This window comes from Monopterus albus, unplaced genomic scaffold (genome assembly GCF_001952655.1).
Source record: "Monopterus albus unplaced genomic scaffold, M_albus_1.0 scaffold86.1, whole genome shotgun sequence".
Classification (NCBI taxonomy): domain Eukaryota; kingdom Metazoa; phylum Chordata; class Actinopteri; order Synbranchiformes; family Synbranchidae; genus Monopterus; species Monopterus albus.
The window spans coordinates 829,974-843,097 of record NW_018127966.1 but is presented as its reverse complement, the minus strand read 5'-3'; the positions used below and the strand labels follow the sequence as shown (position 1 = coordinate 843,097).

The following is a 13,124-nucleotide window of genomic DNA, read 5'->3' as shown; positions in this document are numbered from 1 at the left end:
TGGCGACTGGCCCTTGTGGGTGTAAAAGTGCTAAAATAACAGGGAGTGAGGTTCTATTTCTGCCGTGGTGTGTGGTACACATGAAACAAGTATTTCTGTTGATTCTATGAATCAGTCAATCAAACCTTATTTGTATAAGACCTTTCATACGCAATTCCTAGTGTCTCACTGACAAGCTGATAAAAAAAAAAAGTACAAATGTGAACAGCAAAAGAGACTGGAGGATTGCATTTAAAAACATCTCAGTTTTTCAGGGAGACTGTTCCAGTGATCCGAAGCATAAAGACTAAAAGCCGCCTCACCTTATACTTTGATCTGTACTTTGGAGCAGCTGAAAGTGCCAAGGTGCCAGAGGACCTGAGAGGCCTGGCTGGTTCATTTCTTTGGAGAGGGTCTCCCTCTGTTTGCAGATATGGCTCATAGTCCGCCATGGACTAATTAAGAGCTTTACTGGTGCCATAATGCATTCTCTGTGGCTAGTGATGCACTAATGACGAGCTTTAAAGGTAGAAGCCATTTTACATTTAAACAAGAACAGATGGAGAGAAGACATAAACCCGCATGTAATACTTTTCCAAATAGCATGAGTGCTGTTATGTATGTTTGACTTTGTTTTTATTGCTAACAGGCCTGCCTCATGTATATATTTATTTCTTTGTGTACAGCACACATATTGAGATTGGAGAATATTGTGTAAGTGTACAACATTTGTGTTTGGTACAATATATAGTTCCTTTTTACTTTTTAGACACTTTATTCTGTATCACTATGTACCTCCTTTGAACCTGACTTTTTATACCTAAAGTATGTTCTCTGTAACCCCTTTAGAGTCTACAACCAACATCAGGGTCAGAACATAGCAAATGACAGCTTCATGGGACCAGTGAGCTGAGGTTTTGATGTGATGAATCAAGCACAAGCACATAAGGTCAAAGGATGAGCGCAGCAGCTTCCAGCACCTTTCTATTTACTGAATCATCAAAACACAGAGTTTGCAGAGTCAAGGGAGTCAGGCAGATCCTTAGCCAAAAAAACATGGGTTCAATTTAATATCATGTTCTAGAGGAAGGCACTGACTGCAAAAACCAGCCCTGTAAAAACCTTGACCTTGCTGCTTCATCCTTCTGTAGATAATTAGGCAGTTGCTTCCTCTTAATTATGAGCTCTTATAAGCATGGAAAAAAGAAAAATTGAGTCTGACCAAGTCTGAATTTGTGTCAAGGATTTCATGCCCTCGTCTTCATTATTGCTCTCTCCATGTTTCCAAATTGTCATGAAATAAATGGTTTAGAATGTTAGATTTTTGTGTTGCAAAACAAAGAATAATGTGTTACTTTACAGAATTTCAGGAAGTAAAACATGGAAAAAATTACAGGATATGATATAACCTGTACAGTACAGGTGCTGCATGCAATTCCCTGTTGGTGTGCTGTGAGATTTTGTAACAACCATACATTAGTACTGCAGTATACAACAATACAAAAAGTTATGAATGAATTTTTAATTTGCTGTATCAGTACCTTGTACGCACTCGTTTCCCAGTTCAGAGGCGAATCCTATAGCCTAAAAGAACCACTTCAGAAAGAGAGGAAAAGAACTGTCACTCATTTTATTTGTCATAAGTAAATAAAAAATAAACATTTATAGAGTGATAAGGCTGGTAACGTGTGTTATAGAGGCTATTTTTTTATGGGCATGGATACAGGTGTGCCTTGAGATTTTGGCTTGCCCTTTGGTGTGCACAAAAACGTCAGCGCTCACTTCAAATATCACTTGGCCAGCAGCACAGTAGATACTGTACACAAGCTTACATTATATCCCCACATTGTCGCTTTAGTTTTCTGCAATTGTCAGCATAGTGTAGAGTGGTGGATTAGAGATATCACAGATTTAGTGATGCTGCCAGCCACTTGAAACTGATGAACAGAGAAGAATGCCCTTGCTTTACCAGTGTGTCGGTTCCTTTGGTATTAGTTGGGAAATAGCAGGTTGAATTTGTAAACAAAAACATGAAAGAAATCTGCAAAGAAAACTAACTTTGCTGTGTAGTAAAATTATTATTTTATGTGAATTTACTTGCAGATACTGAGAAAGAAAGAGAGGCACACATTGGCAGGCAGATACAGAGGAAAAAGACTGAGCTTTGTTCCACTACATAAACACTACATATAATTTCAGAACACTTAAGTGATTCTCAATCCCAGAAAGCCTCACCCTGACTCTGCCATGACAGATGCTCCAAAATTGAATATAGATTTCAGTGAGCAAGGCAGGCGTGCCTGATGAATTTCAATTTTCTGCTGTCCATATCTCATAGTCACCACTATGGATTGCTCAAAGGGAGGCAGTAAGAGCACTATGGCTTCACATGCCAAGCTGTCAGCTGGCTAGTGTTGAATGATCATTGGTACATCATAAAAGCCCATATTTATCCACACTAATTCTTGCCCTGCATCTTTTTAACACCAAAACATACATCTATGACTGGGGGGCAAACAACAGATTTTAAAAGACATCCCACATTTCCAGTGGTGTTAAGAGAAAAAGAAGCCCACATGATGGAAATTGCTCAGCAGTAGAATATTGTAGAAGTAGTGTACAGCAGCTTGAGGGAGTACAAATGTAGAGAGCTTCCCCAAGGAGGGTGGAGGTGCCTTGGCTGCTGCGTACTATACCTGGCAGTCTATTTGTAACATGGTTTGAAGTACAGGTGCTTAGAAAATGACACTGAATGCTGTTGTTTTGCAAAAGGAATACTGCTGTTGAGAATCTCTGCCTTTCAGAAGGATCACTATTTGGTCACTTGTCTGTGTTAGAGCTGTTACTACTTCTGCTCAAATTTAAATGAACATAGTTATGTTTTTGCATAATCCAGTTTATGACAGATACTTCACATTGCAGTTGACCATTTCCCACAGCATATACAGTATACACTTATGTTTAGACCTAAGAACACGTTTATACCTTGCATCTTACTTCTATAATTTCAGTTCAATTCAATATACTATAAAAGTCAACCAGCATAGAATGTATTGTAAAGCCCTTCAGCACACACTGTGCCTTGAAGGGTACAGAAAGCAAGCCTATTAAGATGTAAGGAATCAGTCACATGGCTAAATGTTCCAGCAAAGTGTGCCACAGGAAATGTAGCACATTATTGGTAACATAATAAGCACAAAGCATGAAATGCAGCATAGAATGTTGGAAAATGCAATACTGTGGAAGATCTAGTGTAGTACGGCAGCCTAATTATATAGGTTTTTACTAAAGTGTATTTTTATTTAGTTAATTTTACAACTCAGCTGTTGGACCATGCTTAACATCTAGACATGTCTTTGTAATTAGAACATAGGCAGACAAAAGTCTAGCAAATTATGGACTATAGTCGCCATACTAGCAAACCTGGTAGATGCTCCAGAGGCAATTACAAATTCAGATCACTGCCAAACTTTGGGCACCCAGTAAACCAACGCTTTGTGAGATGGAGAATAAAAAGGAAACTGCGCACACAAAGTTAATGGTCTAACACGAAGTCCAATTTTAATTCCTTAATAAAAAGAATTCTACAAATGATTTTATAAATGTAGTAATTTATTTCTGAGAAAGATAGAATATTGAAATTGAAGAATAAATGGCAGATCTAATTAACATTGTGAAATTGTTTGATTAACAGCTTAATCGTGCCATTCAGTGTAAACGTGTTTAATTGCATATTATTTTCTGCATCTATAATTTAATCAACAATAATTAAACACTGAACTGATCTATAATAATTAAGGTTGCATAATAAAGCACCAGCTTATCTATCATACCTCTATTATAACCATCCAGGAGTAGCTGGCAGCAAACAAACCCACAAAAAGACCACCTATGCCTAAACATTTCTGTCCTTTTCCACTTACATTTATATGATGTCTAAAGGTTTAAAGGTTTAAATGAATCAACACTAATAGTGGACAGTAATTAAACTACTATAACAGGGGCAGAGTTATGTAAATCAGTTATAGTATGTATTAGTTGCATATAGCAAGGCAGTACAAGGGAAACTGACACTGACATACAGTATTTTGTAATATTTAATGTCTGAGCTACTACTGTAGTTTTAAAATATTGCTCCTTATGACTTCTCACTTACCTGTAAAGTTTATGATTCCGGAATTTAATATAGTTCCCTGTAGTGAACGTATCCGACAGATGCTCAAAATGCCATGCACAATGCAGATAAAGAGAGATGCAAAGTGTATCTGTCTCTCAAAGTATGCTTTGTTAAGTGTAATCATAACCTACAGCACTAAACACAGTGCTCTGGCACTGTTAGTGTCTTTTCCACTATAACTGCCATTGTACATGCCAGGCTTTGTTTTTTACCTATTTAAAAGCAACCCTTTGGAGTGAATTGCATGATGCTACCAAGGGGTGCAGGAGACAGCAGAGCTTTCCTGTATAATTAGAGTAGACATGCTACCTGTCTGTGTGTGTTGCCGCATCTCATTAAGGCAAGGTATGGGCCACTGAGCCAACTAAGAGGAATGGATAGGGAGCATGTGGTGGTGTAGTTTCCTTCGCCACAAATGCAGCCGCGCAGCTCTTTCTCACACTGAGGCCCCTAGAGCCAAGGCCAGTCAAAATGGTTCCACTTGATGAAAAGGCCCTCAAGGAGCCCTCTGTCAAAATGAACGTACACAGGACACAAAATACAACCTCTGTGTGTAAATGCACATGGTGTACTATATTGTACACCTGCACACATATAAAATATATACAAATGTACCAGTATACAGTGTTGTTATTACAGCAAATTGGATTCCTATGGAAAAAGTAAATGGGTACATTTGTCTGATGCAAACTGAAAATGTCAGTAGCTGTGGGTACATGAACACGCATACATGTACAGTGTGCTGATGATAAATATCCAGACAACAATAACCTGGGACTTACTTTCCCTGCTATCATAATATTGTATAGAGTATTGATTGTGTTATACAATTCATTATTTACCTTTCGCTGCTCTCAAACACTTAGGGCCCCACAAAGAGATGAAAGTAGTCTTATCAACAAAAAAATAAATAATCCATCACTTATCTCGACATGTCAGTGGTGTAGCAGTTAAGATTCCTGGTTTTTGCCTGGGTTCGACTCCCGGTATGGGAATATGGCTTTGGCTGACTGGATAGCTCAGTGGCTAACACCACTGACTTTGGACAACAGGGAACTATTCTCATATATATACGTATATGAGAGAAAAATATTAAGAGCTGTTCAGTTTTTGCACACATTATAGTGCTATGGATTTAATTTTAAAATCATTCTTGGCCCTTCACACTGCATGTCAAGACAATAACCAAGACAAAGAGCTCTTTGTAGACTCCTATGATAACATTTTGGGGAGGCACAGATCAGGGCAAAAGTATAAAACCATTTCTAAAGTTTTGAATGTTCCCAGGAGCACAGTGAACTCAATATTTATGAAAGAGAAGAAGCTTGGAGCCACCAAGACTTTTCCAGGAGCTGACCTTCTGGTGAAACTGAGTAACTGGGGTAAGAAGGGCCTCGGTCCAGGAGATGACCAAGACTGTCACTCTAACAGAGCAGCTTCAGAAGTCCTCTGCAGAGATGCAAAGATGGGAGAACCTGCCGGAAGGATGATCACTCCTGGATCTCTCCATCAATCAGGCCTTTATGGTAGAGTTGCTAAACAGAAGGGGCTGAGTAAAATACATGTGACATCCTGCTTGGACTCTGAGAAAATGAGGAAAACATTTTCCTGTCTGATGAGACAATAATATAATTCTTTGGGCAGAGCTCCAATTATTATGTGAGGTGAAGAGCAGGAACAGCTCATTACCTGACTAACACCATCCCTATAGTGAAGAATGATGTTGGCAGCATCACGCTATGAGGGGGGTTAGCAGCAGGGATAGGGAAACTGGTCAGAACTGAGGGGATGAAGAATGCAGCCAAATACAAAGGTGCTTGAAGAAAACCTGTTCCAGAGTGCACACAACCTTATAGACTGGGGCAGGGGTTCACCTTTCAACATGGCAATGCTGGATAGGCCAGGCAAAGCCCAGACGTAGATCCCATGCAACATCTCTGGAGAGACCTGAAGATGCCAGGTGACAGACTCTTCCCATCCAGTCTGCTGGAGCTTGAGGGGATCTGCCAGAAAGAATGGCATAAACTGCCAAAATCCAAATGTGCACAGACTTCCCCAAAAGGACTCAAAGTTGTAATTGCTGCCAAAGAGGCTTTGACAGGGTACCAAAATAAGGGTCTAAATATTTTTGTAAATAAGAGAGGTCATTTAATTTTTACTAAATGCATTTCCAACAATGTCTAAAAACTTGTTTTCACTTTGTCATTATGTATTTCTGAGTATAGCTTTATTGGCAGAAATAGCTATTTTATCATTTTAAAACTGAATATATGCCATAATAAAGTAAACTGGTCTGAATACTTTCTAAGGCTATTGTATAAAAGATTAGATTAGATTCAACTTTGTCATTACACATGTACAAGTACAAGGCAACAAAATACAGTTTAGCATCTAACCAGAAGTGCAATAACAGCAGTGCAGAATGCGCAGTATCTACAGTATGTAGAGTCAGTAAAAGGTCACAATATACATATTTCAGCAAACAGCGAAGTAGAAATTACAAGGTAAACAGATCTTTGCAGTGTGTGGGGGTGTTACGATAAAAGGATAGGATGGCATTGGTGTAACTTTGTATTGGTGAATGAAAAATAGTTGAAGGGGGAATGTTTTTAAACACAGTCAGTGATGATGGAATAAGAGCTGAAAGTAAATCCAATCAACTAGATGAAGATGGACAGTAATTTGACATGGAGGTCGGGCAAAGGTAGGAGATTATACTATAGGAAGGCCTGGCATTGTAATCCCAAGTCAACTTCCTAGTCACAGGTCACATATTAAATGCTGAAAGTAAAGTTTTGGTTTTAATTTTAAGTGTGTAACATCAGTAGTAGTAATGATAGACAGATATACTTTATTACAGACTCAGGGTCCAAATTTAAAAAAACAGATAATAAAAAACAAAAACAACAACCAATAAACTACTATCCATTTAAAACAGGTATACCAGTGTTTCCAGAGTACTGATGTGTATCGCATGTCACTATATGCAATATTAGTCAACAATAAAACAATGTTGTTTTCAGAACTCTTCAAGCAACAAATACATGTATACATCAGATTTCTTAAAACAACTGATAATGTACTGATTCAAAGTGACACAAACAGTTCACTGGCTCTCGTCCATCTAGGCCTTTTCAATAATAACCTCAAGGCGTCATTATAGGCCACTGTCCATTTCCGAAGACCTTTTTTATAATTAGATCATAGATGTGCAGTGTACAAAGGGGTACAGTACGCCCTAATGATCACTGATTGCTGGAATTTAGTTTATACTGTGCACTGGGAAGAAGAGAGGAAGAGAGAAGGATAGAAAGTGCTGCAGTTTGATTAACCTTTCTCATTGGTTTTAGAAACAACAGTAACATCAGTCAGATGTGTTTAGACTACCAAATATATGAAGTAAAGATTATCTTTAGAGATACATTGATTTCATGTTAGCCAAGATACGTAGTTGTTCGTTAGCTTACAGTACAGCAAGGCTTCGAAAATCAATCAGTTTATTTATGCCCTGTGGCCTTGAAATGCAGATGCAAAAAGTAGTTTCCTATTTCAGAGAACAGCGGTTCAACACACACAAAAAAACAATCTATCAAATCATCACCTTTTCAAGCAAGTCCTGCAACTTCCTTTATTTCTACACTGATGCCTAGTCTTTTCTTGGACCATCACGGATCAAAACACAAGTGTATGTCTCTATCTCACTTAAGAGCATTCACACTTTGAAACTGCTCTGTGTAATGTAAACTGTTTCTTCAATTACTCATTCTTCACCTACACTGTGTCATGTGTGCAGTCTGAATGCATTTCTTTCTTTGCTATGGTAAGTGGTGTCCCATGCTAATTATCAGAGCATATTATCTTAACAACAGCACTCATCTGTTAGTAATAGTATGTGTGACAGTGGTTCATATCAAAAACCCTGCATCAACAACTGCAAATCGACCCATATGTAAACAGCACTAACGTGTGAAACCTTGTGGTTGAGGGCTAGTCGTACTGTAGATGTAACATTAACTTCCTTGAAGACCTCACATCTTCCGTTCCCCTGCTTTTTTTCTAACTTCACTGGAGCAGTCCAACTTCTTAATTGGCATAATAATGTGATTAATTGCATTCTGGTGATTGGGCCCAGTGTAAAGAACTATAAATCAGGCATGTATTTACAAGCAATCAAATGCTCAAGATCAAAAGGAACATATAAAAGAGGCCCAGCTGTGCAAAGTAATTGGTTCTGCTTTATTAGCTGTGTATCATTGGTTGAAGGGAAAGACATTTGGATGTCAAGGATGAGTTATGTTGGCATATTATTTCATTTTTCTTATTTTTGGCTGAATAGTAAAATCAAAATCTCTTATGAAATCCAGTAATAATAAGTAATAGTTCATTGTGTAGAAATGACTTTTTATTGTGCTGCAATGATATCAAACTGTGGAAGCCATCTGGCAGCCTTTCAGAAGGACTTTCCCTTTTTCTCTCTGGTGAAATGTGGGGACCTAAAAGTCCTGTGCTGACCTCTCTAGAAACAATATCAGCAAAGATTTAGATGCAAATTTTCAAAATAGGCTAAGAACAGTGTGTTTAAAAATGTGTGTACAATGCATTACTCACAAATAAAAACCACATAGTGCAGTGATATGTTTTTTAAATGTGTCATGATTATAAAACTGTTCAGTTTGATATTAGTGTTATCTTTCAAAGTTATTTCTGACATATTAGATCATTATATCGTCACTTTATAGATGCACCCTTTCTGCTACGAGCAAAGTTTTGCTCTCGTGTTGGTTACAACCTTTTATCTTTTTTCACTTCCAGCTGATCAGTGAAAAGGGAAGGGGCAAAAAAAAAAAAAAAAAATCCCATTTCTTTATTTGTCCGATCTCTGACAAATAAAGCACATTATTATCTGGGTTTGGGATGCAATATAAGAAGCAAATGTCAGTGACACTCTGGTTTCTATAACAGCATCCAGGTGCTCTTGCATATTAAGATGCTTTATGGTCATAATTAAAAAGAGACGCTGTTGTCTTGATTAGTGTACATCTTGATTCCAGGTAGCAAAAGCCATTCTAATGCATCCTTATGAATCAAGGCCAAGCTTGTGACAGACGGTCAATGAACCATTACTAAATCATACTACATGCTACAATATATTGTAATTATCATCTGAATCATGATAACTTTATTTGCAAAGCACAATAAATACACAGGCATTTGCAATGGTGCATGAGATACAAACCGTATACAATGTTGATACAGTTCATTCCTGTATATATTAGTTATGAGTAAAGGCTCCTCACCCAGTGCAAAGAGACAGTGAAGATATCAGCAGGTTTTTTAAGGCTAGTCAGCCCAGAGTTGTTGCAGCTTGATGCATTTTTCCTTGAGTGAAATTCTATGTTCACGTTTGTGTGTTTGGTGTTTTCCTTAATTATCTGTACTGGGAAAAATGAAGTTGTGAACTGATGGTGGAGATGTATGAGAAGTACTGTAAACAGATCAGGTTTTTTTCCATTATCTTGTAACACTTTGATCTGCAGGTTGTGCTAGATGAAAGGTCAAGGCATCATCGAAGTAATTTGGATTCATACTTTTGGGACCATACATGCCTATACAAATTTTCATGGCAGTCCACCCTGACATTATTTAGCAGTGCTAGCGTGGCTGAAGATCTGCGCCAGATAAGTACCTTTTAGTATATACAGTGTCATTTGTCTAATGACATGGCGTGACTGTGGATCAGTGGGTAGAGTAGTAGTCTCCCAACCAGAGGGTTGTAGGTTCAAATCACAGTGACGGCAGTTCCATATGTTGAAGTGTCCTTGGGCAAGACGCTGAACCCCCAAGTTGCCCCTGATGGTCAGAGCCATCGGTGTTGGCGCCGCAGATGGCTGCCTCAGTTCTATAACGGAAAAAAATTCCTTGTATGTGTAACATGCTTGGCCAAATAAAGGTGATTATCCTGAATGTTTTCATATTAAGATTATTAGAAGGCCTACATCAAGACCAAGGGATTGTCGGAGATGTTTTACTCATCTGTAATATCAAGGGCAGAAAAACGGGGATTATTATGATTTCAGCAAAATCACACTGTCACAGCCCATCAGCATTCTGTGCCCTCTGTGAGGAGCTGGGTTCAGGCTTAACAAGGGTATCTAACAGATACAGTAAATGTTAAAAAACAGGACAGCTATTGTCCTTGAACTCTTGATGGCATAATAATAGCACGGTTTTTTAATGTGAGCGTCCTGAGTCAAACATTTCTTTTTAAATCTCTCTGCATTGGACTTGGAGATAACTATGTAGTAGGCAGGGGCCAGTGTGTGTTCCTGAGCTCACGCTGTTTGCTATGGACTTGAAAAACATCAGGACCTTCTGATGAAAAATGTTTGTAATAAACTCAAAACTGAAATTGTAAGACTTGTTTGGGTTAAAATAAAATATATATGTATTATGTGATTTACTTCATGCGAAAGCTCAGCATGCAGCGAGGCTTTGCTCATGTGCTGACAGTTTCTGCTATTGATTCCTTGTCTATTCTATGTCAATCTAATTTCTAAGCATTGTGATTTCACAGTGTTTGAAATTGTGTTCCTTTTGTATTGATTCTCATTGTAACTTACAAGCTTACCCATAATTTTTTTTCATTTCTGCTTTTTCCTGCTTTTCTACTTCTAGATAAAAGACCAAAAGTAGGGACAACCAAAGCAAAAGAGGGGAGAAAGAATAGGAGATGGCTGAGGGGATGATTGCTTCTCAAAGTGGTAAGCAGTACACAGTTACAGTATGCTAGCTGTTTAATTCACAAAACTTTTGTGTTCATTTTGGATTATTTCATCTCTGTTACGTCGGTCCTGATGATTTTATAGTAGTGAGGGATGGACAAATAACATAAGCATAAAAACACACCCCTTCTTTGGTCTTGTTTAGGTCCATTTGACATGACTGTGTTGCTCACTACCTGCACCTGTCCTTAATTGTGTGGTTTTCACTCAACCATTTCATCCATTTTATTCCTGAAATGTGCTTCTGCTTCCTCATTTGTGGTTATTGCATATATTGGGAAAATATAAAAGGGCCCTTCTGAACACATACTGTACATATGCCATTATCACATAACTCAGTGTAATCCATTGTAGAGGGCGGTGTTGCATTCCACTTTTATCCAAATGTGTACACCTTTAGCTTTGTGACACTGTACCTGTTCTAGTGATCCAGCTCCTTTGGCTTTATGTGCTCTGTGTCACTGAGTCATCACTTTGAGCTAGTGTCCCTTGTTGCAGCCTGTTTGACCGCTGACACACAAATCATTGCTGAATAATGACATGATCCCTCATTAATGCAGTGAGGACAAGCAGGTCAAGACAGTAGGATGTGTGCCATCTGAAAAAAAGATTCACACTGTCAACCTAGTTTTTCAGTCAGACTAGGAGCAACCTTTTAAATTTACAGCGAGTCCACAAACTCTTCACAGCTTCTAATGAAATCACCTATGATTTATAAATAATTTCAATTCTTGGATTGCAAAGTACAGCAGCTTACTTCATGTGTTGCTATCAGATTATAAAAGGATGATTATGTTTGTACTTGTGTACGCCATGATTGAGTCTGACATGTGCCCTTTATCAGTTATTTAGTGACATTTACTTCATGGTTTTTACTGTGTATTATTAGCATTTAAAGACCATGTAAGTGTGACAAATCAAAGATGCATATGAATATTCTATACCAAGGAACATTACTTTTATTATGTGTGTCAGTGCAGTATGTGAAATTTTAGGTTTGATACTAGTGCATAAAGCATGAGATTTACTTGCTCTTTTCATGAACTAACCTGACCCTGTGAATCCAGATGAAAATTGATCCCTCATTAATTTCAGTTCTTAATGCCTCTGAAAATATCAAGGGATAAGAAATAGTGGTTGAAAAGAGGAAGCCATTACAGATACATTTTAGACCTGGATAACATTAGGGTATGAATTCTGAAAAGGTGGTTGCATCTGAATGTTGTAAGAGTGGTCTAAAGAATTCAGAAGTACAGTTAGTATGTGGTTTGTGCTGTGGATCTGATGTTGAGTGCATACTTGAATTGTGTGTCATAATACAGCCCTGGAATTTCATTTCATTATGTATACAGTACAGTACTGGCAGAGGATACATATGATGATAGACGAATGAAGGGCAGTTGTTATATGTCACATATAATTTGATTTAAACTGTCTTCATAGCATCTGAACACTGGATTACACTGTTAAATGGAACACTGCGTCCCTTTCGGGCATGCTAAGTGTAGATCTATCAATTTTTGAGCCACTTGGAGTACTGATGCTACAAAAATATCATCTTGGCAAGATTTTTAATTTACAAATCAAACTCCAGGTGACTTCGAGTGCCAGTTGCTGAGCTATTGTCAGATTTTAGATTACATATGTAACTGTCAAAATTTGCAAAGTGAGCATGTGTGCAGGCATCTTGAGAGAAGTGCACACATGCCTGTGTGTATGTACCCACATTTGTATGCATGGCAGTCTAGGCCAGTGCATTTGTGTATGTGTTTGGGTGAGAGAAAGAGAAAAGCAGCAGAGGTGATGTTGTGTGAAGAGATGTGAGGCTGCAGACAGATAGTGTCATTCCCTCGGTATCGCCATTAAATCTTAATCTCCTGGGCCCTCATGGGAGGAGCCAGCCGAGCATGGGATTGTGTTCTGCATCTAAATCAAGATGTCCTGTTCCTTCAGAGATAACTTTATTGAAACAAAGTTTGATGTGTGTGTTCTCAGCTTCACATATATCTGGATGCAGTTTGATCATTTGGCTGCTGTTCTTTGTAATAAAGTTTTGTTAAATTCAATTCCCTTGTAAACTGTAACATCACTGATCAATTTAAAAGAGAAAACCAAACTCCCAGGGGAGTGTAGTAGAGTTATCAACCACTGTGTGGAAGTTTCAGCAGGTTGCATCATGGGGCAGA

General features: G+C 38.2%; 1 protein-coding gene across 5 annotated transcripts in view; it reads left to right on the top strand.

Moving 5' to 3' along the window:
- Nucleotides 1-13,124, top strand: part of lingo2 (leucine rich repeat and Ig domain containing 2) — a 210,684-nt gene that overhangs the window by 121,839 nt on the left and 75,721 nt on the right. For all 5 annotated transcript variants that reach the window (XM_020607488.1, XM_020607486.1, XM_020607490.1 and 2 more), the window contains one exon: nucleotides 10,832-10,917. The gene's annotated coding sequence lies outside the window, so the exon portion shown is untranslated. The remainder of the gene's footprint in view (nucleotides 1-10,831; nucleotides 10,918-13,124) is intronic.